Raw genomic sequence first — 12,767 nt, 5'->3', positions numbered from 1 at the left:
AAACACTTGAAAATGATTAGCTGTGGCACTGGAAATACTAATTTTATTCCTCTCCTTGCAAAATTTGCAGGTTTTTACTAGCTATCTTTTAACTTGCTCTAAGATATTAATGACTATGCTTCTGAAATATTTAAAATTTGATTGTTCAGAACATACATGGAAAAATTCTGACAACAGGACACCTTCTGCCATAATAATAATGACAAGACTCCTTATTCTAAAAGTGGATAACTAATATTAAACAGAGATATTTTAGATGTTATGATGAAATGTAATTAGTCTTGCTGTAGTTGACATGGTTTCAGTGGCTGATGGTCAAGTTAAGTCCATTTGGTTTCAGAATGCTAATATTTTTTTTTTATTTTGTCATCAATTCTCACCAGTCAAGATTTATTAGAGCTCCCTGGTGTCCTCAGAATTTTCTGAGGCAATCGATATCTCTTTCTCTTTACAATTAGTTTTAGTTTTCAGGAGTGAGGCAGAAGGCAGTCTTTTCCTCAATGCAAGTGAAGTGATCCCTCCTTATACCTGCAGACTGACATCAAAGCTCTGAGAAACGAGAACAAGCCCATTTATCTCAGTAGGTGTTAACTCACATGCCCCAAAACGATTGCTTTACATCGAGTTTCTCAACATGCCTTAACATTTCAGTGCAGTCGAAGTGTATAAGGCCAAAACTGCTGGTTAGCTGCTGGCAGTACAATGGAGGGCTAGCTTAAGCCACAGAGGGTGTGGGATCAGACTGTTTCATCTCGGAATCCAACCTGAGCTACTATTTCCCTGTTGGATACTTTAGGAGAATGGGAGCAAGCATTGTTCTATTTGTTACTCAGTTCATTTTAAAGATCTTATGTGGAAGATAAGACCTTTGCTTCACTTCAGTTCTTCGGTGACTTCTGATGTTTTCATTCTTGGAATGAATGCCCAGGCCTTAAACTGTATAATTTTCTGGCCTGGCTAGAATAGTGTCCTAACCACTGGATAAGAAACTCCCAAGACTGAGGAACACCGAGGCCATGTGTCATGGCTGTTGCTCAATGTGCTTTTTTTAATTGCTTGTCATGACACTTTGGAACAACCTGATCTCAGACCTGTCAGTTAGCACATTCAACAGCATCAGAAGCCAGTCCTCAAATGCCAGCACCAATATGAGAAACCAGTTCTGATGTTGGGGCTCCTGCATTCTGGAGTGCAGTCAAACCAGAAATTGAAACAATTGAAAAGAATAGTTGATGTTTCTATTGCATTAAATTCTAAAATAAATGATGCTTCTTCTTTTACTGTATGTGAACATGTGAAAAATGTTCCTTTCAAAGATAAGGAAATTTTTTTCCAGAATAAATTCCTTTCAAAGTGGCACTTTCAAGAAGAAATTCAAGACATAAAAATTTGTGAGCTCACCCTTGTCTTGAAATCTTTGTTAAATTAAAGACTTCTTTTGTGTATATATGTGTCTTTCTTATGAACTCCTGTGGAGGGTCTCAGATTGATGTCTCGGAAAAGCATGCTTAATGCTGAGGGGTAACATTTCCTTTTTTTTTTTTTTTTTTTTTTTTTTTTTAAGTTTGCCTCTTTGATGGCTATAATAATTTTCTGTTAGGAGAAGCACATTGGTTTGCTATATACCTCAACTGGGAAACCCTTCCTACTCTCAGTGGATTAATTGGAGTTCTCCTACCACTTTGAGTGGTTAATAAAACATGTATCTGACAAGCAAATCAACTCACCTGATTCCCCCTGCCTAGGTAAAAGCTGTTAAGAACAAATTCTAGAAATTTGAGAAATCACAAAAAACAAGCATTCTCTCTGCCACTTCACTGTAAAAGGAGATTCCTGAAATGTATGAAATTAGCTATAATAGATGTTCTCCCAAAGCCTAATACAGAGCTGTGGGTTTTTTTTTTTTTTTTTTTTTTTTTTTTTTTTTTTTTTTTTTTTTTTTTTTTTTTCCCTGATGATGCTTAACTGCAGCTAAATATGCCAAGTTGACATTTGCCTGCAATTACCATGGAGCCATATTGAGATCTTCACTCTCTGAAGAGATTTTGAATGACTGCAGCATCTTCTAGGATAACATCTTGTTTTCCCTAATCTCTGTAGTGACTTTTGCTGCTGGCAACCTGCGACTAAAACACAGCTTCTCTCTCGCTTTGGGAATTTGCATAACTTTCCCTGTTAAATAAATTTTTAAAAAAATCTATATAAAGAAACTCCTGAATGGAATTTCAAACATGAAGCATTAATAAATAATAAGATGATCTAAGGTCCTCACAGAGTAAGCCCTACAAACTTTTTATTCTATGTCCTTTGTTGCAGTGTGATCTAACAAACTGTGAATATCTAGGTAATATGAATCACCTGAAAATTCTAAGTCTGTGCATTCAAATTATGAGAATGATGTGGAGAGAAAGGCACACAGGAATTTTCTGCTTTCTCTTCTGCTCAGGAATGCTCAGTATTTTGAAATATGGAAATTACTTTTTAATTTACTGGAAAGTTAAACTATTTCTGTGAAAAAATTTGTTGTTTAGCCCTTGTAATGTCTGACAATAGGTGTTCAGTCTGAAAGCACAATTATTAATATCATTGGATATCACTGTCTGGGGAAACCATTAACCCTGGATTTTCATTAAAATTAAAAAAAGTAGAAAAAAACCCCAAAAAACTCAAAACCAAAACAAAAAAAAAAAAAAAAAAAAAAAAAAAAAAAAAAAAAAACAAAACAAAAAAAAAAAAAAAAAAAAAAAAAAAAAAAAAACCCAAACCAAAAACAACCATAAACAACAACAACAAAAAAGTGTTGGACTTCCCTAACAGATGATTGGCCATAACACTTGTCCATTACTTTAGAATTGTCTTTGAGAGGGGAAACATAGTACAGCTGTTTCTAATCAAAAATAGTAATCAGAAACCTAGCAAGCCTCCTAACCAACACCAGACAAAGACGTAATCTAGGTAATAGGAAGACACATACTGAGTGGGCATGAGATTACACTTTTAGAAAAGAAGGAAAACACAGTGCAGTTATAACATCAGTGTTATATAGTGCAGGAACAATTTTAGGAAGGATACATCTATTCTGCGGTCACATTTGCTGATTTGGGGATACTAATTGCTTCCTCCCCCTTGTCCTACTTCATGAACATAATCAAGAAAAGCTGGTTTGTTGATTTCTACTTAAGACAAAACTCAGGTTTAAAAAAGCAATCTGTCATGTGGTAGAATTTGCTGGTTTACCTGCTATAGATTGCACATGATTGGTATTTCCCATTTTATTAGTTGCAGAACTATGGTCTACCTTGCTACAGGAAATTGTAGCTAATATGCTAAAGACAGACCTGCTCAGGGAGTGATCTAGAAGCTGTAGAAGTAACAGAGAGACACTCCTTGCTTCTGAGCAGCATCGACACAGCCATCACACAGTGAGATGTTGACTTTTTACTAATAAGATGTGACAAAATCCCCCTCTGGCCAGATCCTTGAAGTGGAACTCCCAGCAACTTTCCTTAAAGTGATATTACCAAAAATCACTAATGGCTTTCCAATTACTAAAAAGCAATCTTTTTACAGCACAGGAACAAAGAAGCTTTTGGAATGGTGAGAATTCAGATATGTTGGCTAGGACATTAAATGCTCTGAAAAAAAAAAAAAAAACCCACAACCCCACAACTCCTGATTCTTGAATTTTTCTAGGATGACTTTCTAATTACATTATTTTTCTTTTTTTAATTCTGTGCCATACAGTTGGTTGTTTTATTATTGTCTTATCATATTGTCACTGTCTTAGTGGTACTTTAAGTCTCTCTTTGTCCATAAGATCCTTCTCCTGCAATTCAGAAGTTTTCCCCCAGCTGGTCATCCTCAGTGGCTTCCAGGGAGAGCTCCATCTTTGATTCATTTAGCTATGCAGTTTTCATTGCTCTAGAATAAAACAGTGAGCAGATGATCCCCCTCACTGATGACGAGCACCTTTTAAAACAAAATATAGAGTGAACTGTAATCAAGCCCATCATGGATTCTGACTGTCAGAGGAGCTTTCATGGAGTTTATTATTTTACCTTGAATCTTGAGCCAGCTGCCAATAGCAGCATCAAGCTTCTTGTAAGTGGGATTGGATACAGGTGCACAGAAAATCTGCTGGAGTTACACATGACCTGGAATGGATGTATCACATCAGGCAATGCAAATTGAGTGTATGTAGAGCATATTTTTCAGATATTCAATCTGAAAATATATTTTCTTTTTTTATTCAACTAACAGAAAAAGATATTTTATGATCTAGTCATCCTGTGTTTTGGTAGAAGTTGGCTCTTCTGGAAAATATTTTGTATGACATTATATTCTACTGAAATATGTTTAAGATTTTGAAGCTTCTGGCGCTACATAAGTGAATAAACACTGGTGTTTGAAGAGTTGAAATAGGAGGTTGGAAGAAAGGAGGTGTTGAAAGGCAAAGTGAGCTGTCTAGAGTGGCACATGAGATGGAAGACAACAGGTGGAATAAGGATCAATATCTTAAGTTACACACAATGAAGTTGTTTCAGGAGAAAAAGTCCACCTGGGTCTTATCACAAGCCTAGCTATTTCAGATATAAGCATGTTTTTTTTATTACTGTAATCCCAAAGAAACATGAAATTTGAAAAATTCTGGCACTGAGACAGTCTACCCTTTTAGAGACATGCCTTTGCTGATGAAATCATCCACTTGGTCAAGCTATATAACTTCAATGACCAAATGAGTCGTAATCTTGTAGATACACCCCCACTGGTGGGGCCAGTTAATGGCCTTTTTATTAGTCTACCACACGAATATGTTGGATAACGGCTCTTGGCACAAGAACTCTCTAGGCATTGTTTTTCAGTCATAATGGGCTCTAGAACACTGTGTGCAGTCTGCAGAAAGAGATATAATTGAAGTGGAGGAATACAGAAACAAAACTCATCTTGTTTATGTTCTTTCATGGCAAGGGAAATAGAGGGGAGATTTATGTGATGTGGGGTGCTCTTTGTTTGCCTGTTTTCAAAGCAGAGATGGTTCAATGAGTCTGACCCAAAGCCTCTCGGAAGCATACATGGAATGCAATATTTTTTTGGTCCCAAAAATAAGGGCTGGTTCTTAGTTGTGGCAGAAAAGACAGTGAGAAATGTAGGGAAAAAACACAGAACTAAGATCAAGATCTATTGGGAGGACGCTGAAGAGCAGGCTTTCTCTCTTGATTGTACAGAGAAGGGATAGGTTTCTGTCCTACATTTCCCTGCCCTTCCTTACCCATGCTATGTGAGGGCAGCAGTGGGAATATATATATATATATATATATATATTTTTTTTTTTTTTTTTTTTTTTGTATTCTAGCACCATGATGTCGACAAAGCAAAAAGAGAAATAGTAATTCTCTTAGCAACTTACAGATTTTTCTGTATTTAAAGCTAATCTTTAAGCAACTTTAATCTGAATGCAGAACAGCGGAAGGTTTAAAATGATGGTGTGTTATAAACATAGTATGCTTTACTTGTTATATATATATAAAGATGTACACATATGCTGATTCTGAATTCTGCCTCCCTCACAGATTTTTTTAAGTTATAATTTAGCATGTGAAACAATGTTGTGATAGATTCATTCTCTATAGACTGATAGATATATATCAGCTGAAGAAGCAGCATGTCCCTAAGCCAGGATCGGAACTGGGCTTCCTCAATTTATACAACTAATTCTTCACTCCCTCCTTGCTCTAAAGAGAATGCTGAACATGAAAAGAGAACTCTGGCATATGTATTAGGCACATGATTCATTATCATACTCTAACTGGGAGTGAAATGAATGTGGGAGACTCTGGGCCCACTCCCTGCTCTGTCCTCTCTACTGCTCTGCATTTGCTCTATTAAAAGAGTACATGATGGGGAAGGTACACCATTAGGTAGTGTTGTTCTACATGTATTATAAAAGGTATTTGGATACCCCACCAATTTAACCTCCCCCCACATATCAATGCACATCTTTACAATTCAAATACCTCTTTCATCTTTCAAATTTAAATGCAGAATGAATAAAATAAAAAAAAAAAACTAAAGATAATGTATTACCTGAATTTCTTTTCAGACACAGGCAAATATAACATGATCTCAGATACTGGAAAACTTACACAATTTGAGCTCCCTTTAGTCTCCTGATTCAGGATATAAACAGTGATTAACTGAAATGAATTTTTCAAATTTTTTGAGTGCCAAATGTGTTGCATTGTATTCAGTGTGTTGGGAGTCCTGGAATGAGACGGGAATGCATTCAAAAATCCACTATAAATTAAATTATAAAAATGGGAAAATTTCATACTTCTCAAATTAACTGCAATTACAAATAATAAATACATCACCATTTTAATATGTTGTTTTGTAGAACCTGTAGTATTTCCTTGTGTGGGATGACTTTTTGATTAGACACCAAGCACGGTGGGTTGTTGATAATATATTTGTTGAAGGATGTGTGCAGGATTCTGGGGCCTCAGTGGGGAAGAAGTGCTGGTCTCAGGCTGTCCAGGGCTGCAGGCTCCCAGCTGGCAAACTCAGCAGGGACACCAAGTACAGAATCAACCTCTCACCCCTAGAGGTCTCCCCAGGTCAGAATTAAAAAACGACGGCAGAATAATGTATAAAAGTTTATATCTGACATCATTAACTATTTTATGTGTTTTACAGAAAATTGTACCATTAGCCACTTTCAGATATTTGATGTAGACAGACTTTTCCCAAAAATACTACCTTAAGGTTAATTATGTGCTCTTTTTAATAACTATGACCATCATCTGTGGTAAGAGTTTTTCACAAAATGTTACATTTTAAACTTCTCAGGATCCTTCCCTTTCCGTGGTAACATAATTAGTTTTTCTTTTTTTGTTGAGATTTTGTATTCAGTGAATCATTAGGATCACTCATTTCAAATCTAAATGTGAATGAAGCATGTTTCAACTTCCTTTCCTGTCAAAGGTGCGTAGAGTCTGATACCTCATTAAAAATAATATTAAAAAAATGCCACTGAGGACCTTAAAACTCATATTTTATATCTTTTCAGTGTGTATAAATAATGTTAATTACCTACATTGGATCAGAAACCAAATGAGGAGAAAAATGTTTAACTCTGGCAAGGGCTTAGTTATTGTCATCAATGTTAGAATGAGAAGATAATAGAAAATCTGTCCCCATTTCAAAACAGTAGGAGAGACATAATTTATATTTCTTACTAGAAAAATCAATTTTTTGTTGGTACAATTTAGCAAAATGCAGTATAATAGTGCTAGCATGTTAAAAGCAAACCAGTAATACTGTTGTCTGTTTACTTTTCCCTGTCTAATTAAAGTCCAAACCCACAGCTGTCAGAAACATATCAGTTAAGTCTATGGTCAAATTTGAAATTTTTCTTTTATATTCTGCATGGTTCTCCTGGTTGCAGCAGGGTTAAATATATTGTTCTGCTCAATTCTGCTCATCTAACTAATTTATTTGATGGAATTTTCTTCATGTGTAGTATAAATGGTCATGGTTGCAGATGTAGGAAGAGACCCATACCTTGAATTTCTCAAGGTTTGAAAAACAGACTGGGAGAGGAGAGACTCTCAGTATTTGTGAACTTTGGTATTTTAGCCCTACTTTCTAATCAATAGCTTAATAGCAACTACTGCAGCCTTGAGATCCCAAAGTGAGAGTTGGCATTTAACTAATCTAATCAGTTGAGAACATTTATATCCGTGAAGTCAGAGCTATTACACTTACTGAAAAACAGAATATAGAGTTGGAGCAAGGGACACATTCATCATCAAGAGCTCTGTCTGAAGTATGGCTTCAGATCTCACAAATGCATTATTGCTTTACATGGTAAACTTTATTGCTAGTATAAAGACAAGTATATTATATCATGGATTTTACCTACCAAGTTTTCTTCATAAGGTAAAAGAAATATATTGTTTTGGGGGAGGGGAGAGAGCCCTTTTCTTAGTTTCAGGGTTTTCCTGACAAAGAAGAAAGGACATAATTGCGATTGTCTGAAACACCACTGGGGTTTAGGGGCTCAAAGGTAAAGTGTTATTTCCCACATTTTAAGTACTTTTCCCTGATTAATTTTGATTTTATGCAGTGTGCAGAAAAAGGTTATCTTTTATTTTATTTCACTCAGCTCCCTTTCCTCTTAGGAACAGATTGGGAAAAGAAGTAAACAAGTTGTGTTTTAGCCAGCCTTCTTTCCTGATGACCGGAGAAGTTCAGAGGAAAAGTACAAAACTTCATTTAATAGTACATAAAATGAAGGCACAAATCTTTTGAATTTTATTCTGGCTCTAGAAGGAACAATTTAAAGATCTCAACAGTAGTATTCTGTTAATATTGTACTGGAAGAACTCTTTTGTATGTTCTACAGTGCACCATTCTACTTTCTGCTTTTTGGAGAGAAAGTGACACACAAAAATTTATCTAGGCCCTCCGTGTGTGTGTGTATGTGTGTGTGTGTGTGTGTGTGTATGTTTTGGTAAAGGCTTTGTGTTTGTTTGGATTTTTGTGGCTATTTTTAGATTATAAAGAAATCCTGGCAGGTGTCAGGTTGTCTCACCTATCATAAATCCAATAGTATTAATTTTTCATTTTTGTGTCCCTCACTCTATAATTTACCATGCAAAAGATGTAAAAGTATTTTAGAGCCTCATTATCTAGACATCATTGTGAGGCTCACTATACTTTCTCAGCTAAACTCATAGGATAAAGTATAAACAACAGCAACAACAAAAAAGAGTATGAGCACTAAAACAAGAAATTTTCAACCAAATTATATCTATTGTGCAGATGTACATAAGATGTGCCCACTTATGAAATGTTCTAATTTACTTAACTGAAACAGGCTTGATTTCTGAGCAAGCAATGTTAACACTTTTAAGTTCGACCTAAGCAAGCGAAGGGATGCAAGTTTTGAATGAGTTACTTATATGTAGAACCACAAAAAGTCCTTCTGACAAATTCACGGAACTTTCTTTTATTCCTGTGTATTTCATGTCCATTTGCTGATAACATTTTTTTCTTGCACAAAATAAATATATATAAGGATTCATAGACAAGGATTCTTCTAATTCAAAATCAAATAGGATTTTACATGTGACATTGTATTTTTGTTGCTTTGAGGCAATAATTACACCACTGTTCCTTGCTACTTAGGAAAATATTATTGCTACTTAGGAAAATATTGTAATCCAAGAATTAACAGACTACATGTTGATTATAATTTCCTGGTTAGTAATGCCCATGCTGGTAAGAAGAATGCAAATATAATGAAATTCTCCTTCTCCAGTTGCAGCTTACCAATTGGAGGCCTCATTTTACAATTCTCAGAGATAGATTTAGACTGCTTTGGCCTTTTGTGTCCTGGTGAGAACAGGACAGAGTCTTTGTCTCATTTATAATCTTTCTCATTCAGTGCTAATTTATTTGCAGGGATTTTTGGTCAATATTCTTTACTTGTAGTCCACAATGTAAAAGGAGTCAACAGATAGCATCAAATGAGGAAATCGGCTAGCTTTGCCAGTTCTAAGAAGCAGGTAAGATTTTGATTGCCAGCAGCAAAGCCTTATCTTTACCAGTTATTCTCCTACAGCATTTTATGTGAGCACATATGTGCAAGTCTTGAATAATCTTTTTTCACTGATCTCTCCAACATGTGGATGACCCAGTCTTCTTTCAACATGTCCTGGAAGATTTATCAGAAAATATCCTGTCCTAGGTAGCTTTGCCAACATTGTTCTGTTTACTGCTGCTTTGTGGAGATATTAGTTTAACATTAGTTTAACAGGGATTTTCAAAAGGTTTTCTAATGCTGTTACTGTTTGTCTGAAATACATTTTTTCAGAATAAGAAGACTCTGTACTCATCTTGCTAACATAGTCACTGAAAATGAATAAACAAAAGTTCATTCGCCTATGTAATCATAGCTACTGAATGTTTCCACAACACATTCCCATTCATGGGCCATTTGTCCCATCAGAATCTTTCCTCATTTTCTTGAGCATGTGAGGTGCTGTTTTGTGATTTTTTTTTTTTTTTATTCATGTTATAATTAAGTTGGGATTTTTTTTATTTTTCTTTTTTCATTTTGTCATATAAAGTTCATTTGATTCATTCAAGGAAATTTCAATGCTTCTGTTAGACATCAGGAACTCATTTTGATTAATTCATACTCCAAATGGTTAATTTTTCATTTGAAATAGTCAATGTATTTGTTGTTCTTTGACCATTAGGTGATCTCACAATCCCCAAACTAAATTTATCCTGTAAGTTCTGGTATGTGTTAATGTCTTGAGTTGCAATGCAAGAGGTAACCAAAAGTCTGTGTCCTATTGCCATCTGTTGAAACTGGCTGGGGAGGTGGTTTCAGTATCTCTTCCATGACCCATTCCTCATAACTCCGGGGGGGAGGGAGGGTTGGAGTGGGGTAAGGAGGTGGGTGTCTTCTGTTAAATCTGCTATAACCAGGTGGGGCAATGTTCTTATCTCTTCCAAGACCCATCCTCCCTCCAGGGGGATATCTTCTGTTAATGGGCCATTAAGTCTCACCAAATGACTGATAATATCACATCATCCCATTGTGAGATGCTCCACACAAAGGGGAGGAGCAAAGCATTCCTACCTGGGTAAAATCTGAGACTCAGAATACTAGGGCAGCCTGTTTACTATTGGATTCCCAGAGGAAGATCAGACTCATCTCACCAGCACTGGACCTTCACATGAAAACTATACCCTTCCACAGGATCATCTCTGCTTCAACAGAACAACGTCTGTAACTCCAGGAGAACTGCAGCCACCATTTTAATTGGACTGCTGCCAACACCCTGACCAACAGGGTGACAGGGAGCATTCTGACTCTGTCAGTATTTTTATTTTGTGCTGATGCATTTTTAGTTTAATTTTTCTAGTAAAGAACTGTTATTCCTATTCCCATATCTTTGCCTGAGAGCCCATTAATTTCAAAATTATAATTCTGACAGAGAGGGTTTATATTTTCCATTTCAAGCAAGATTCCTTCCTTTCTTAGCAGACACCTGTCTTTCCAAACAAAGACAGTTAAGAACCGTGAAGAGTTTAGAGTCATGATTTATCTTTACTGTAGCATTTATACAAAAATGCTGCAACCTGTTAACATTTTCTCCACAGTCCCAAGCCATGTACTGATTTTTGCAGCTTCTTCCTGTGTGACCGTATGAATTTCGACTCTGATGCCTGAAAAGTTTGTTACTTCCTGCTGCTATATCTACTGGAATCATGTTTGATGGAAACTATATTAACAACTAAATAATAAAATTTATTAGAGAAAAAGAGTGCCAAAATCAACCAAAAAGGACATTTTTTAAAGTGCAAGCCACTTCTAGTTTTAAGCTTGGAATCTGTTTACCAATCATCCTAGGGCTTTCGTTTCTCTGAAGGGCACCAGCATAGATTTCCTACTGGTGGTGCTTAAGCATGGCACTTGCCCAACATGGAACCATTTATTTAAGCTTATACAAAACACACCTGGAACATCATCCATTTCTCTGGAGTCTTTGCACACCTGTGTGAGTTAAAAAGCAAAAAGAGGGCAGTGGAGCTCAAGAATACCTGCTGATTTCCAAGGATCACCTCCTCGAAGGACCTTCCAAGGATCACCAGGAGCAAGGCATCCCAACAAAGAAGCAATTGGGCAAAAATTCTGAGACCTGTAGGGATGGAAGCTGCTGAGAAAACTCTGAGCAAAAAAGTTTTCAGGAGGTGGAAATGAGGACAGGTGCCCTGGGAAGAGTACATGAAGTATACTGGAAACTAGGGACAGGGTTAGGGAAGACAAGGCCCAGTTAAAACTGAACCTTGCCAGGGATATTAGGGATAACAAGAAGAATTTTTATAGAAATGTTAAAAGCAGAAGAAAGGCGAGGGATATGTGGGACCTCTCCAGAACGAAACAGGACATCTGCCTATCCTGGACAAAGAGAAAGCTGAGATTCTGAACAACTTCTATACTTCAGACTTTACATACCTAAATGGTGGGCCAATGAAAACCTCATGGGGTTCAACAAAGAGAAATCCAAGGTCATGGCAATCCCAGACACACCCACGGGTTGAGCAGCGAAATGATTGAGAGCTGCCCTACAGAGAAAAACTTGGAGCTGATAGTTGATGAAAAACTAAACATGAGCTGGAAGTGTGTGTTCACAGCCTGGAAAGCCAATGGGATCCTGGGCTGAATGCAAAGCAGCATGGGCAGCATGTCAAAGGAGGAGATTCTCTCCCTGTACTCTGCTCTTGTGAGATCCCACTTGGAGTACTGGTTACACTTCTGGTGCCCCCAACATAAGGACATGGAACTATTGCAGCAAGTCCAGAGGAGGGCCATGAAGTTGGCAAGAGCCATGGAGCCCCTTCCCATTTGAAGACAGGCTGAGAAAGTTGGGGCTGTTCAGCCTGGAGAAGAGGAGGTTAAGTGGAGACCTCATAGAAATCTTTATGTGAAGTGAAGGGAAGCCAGAGAGGGACACTTCATCAGGAACTGTAGTGATAGGGTAAGGAGCAGTGGGTACAAATTGAAAGAGGGGGAATGCAGGCTAGATATGTGGAAGAAATTCTTTACTGTGAGAGTGGTGGGACACAGGAACAGCTTGCTCAGGGAGGTTGTGGATGCCTCAAACACAAGAGTGTTGAAAGCCAGTTTAGATGAGGCCTTGAGTGGCCTGGTCTAGTGGGAGATGGCCATGTCCATAATACTGGAAGTT

At 36.9% G+C, this 12,767-nt stretch overlaps 1 long non-coding RNA gene across 1 annotated transcript; it reads right to left on the bottom strand.

Annotated features, from left to right (window-relative positions):
• Positions 1-3,468: 3,468 nt before the first annotated feature.
• LOC136302230 (uncharacterized) lies at positions 3,469-4,464 on the bottom strand. Its single transcript, XR_010724022.1, has 3 exons — positions 4,259-4,464; positions 4,059-4,154; positions 3,469-3,969 (listed from the first exon to the last, which is right to left on the bottom strand). It is a non-coding gene; the product is annotated as an uncharacterized lncRNA (long non-coding RNA).
• Positions 4,465-12,767: the final 8,303 nt, after the last annotated feature.

This window comes from Chamaea fasciata, unplaced genomic scaffold (assembly GCF_029207755.1).
Source record: "Chamaea fasciata isolate MVZ Bird 193981 ecotype frontalis unplaced genomic scaffold, bChaFas1.0.hap1 SCAF_1, whole genome shotgun sequence".
NCBI lineage: Eukaryota > Metazoa > Chordata > Aves > Passeriformes > Sylviidae > Chamaea > Chamaea fasciata.
Note: the sequence above shows the minus strand (reverse complement) of the source record. Positions and strands in the feature narration are given on the sequence as shown.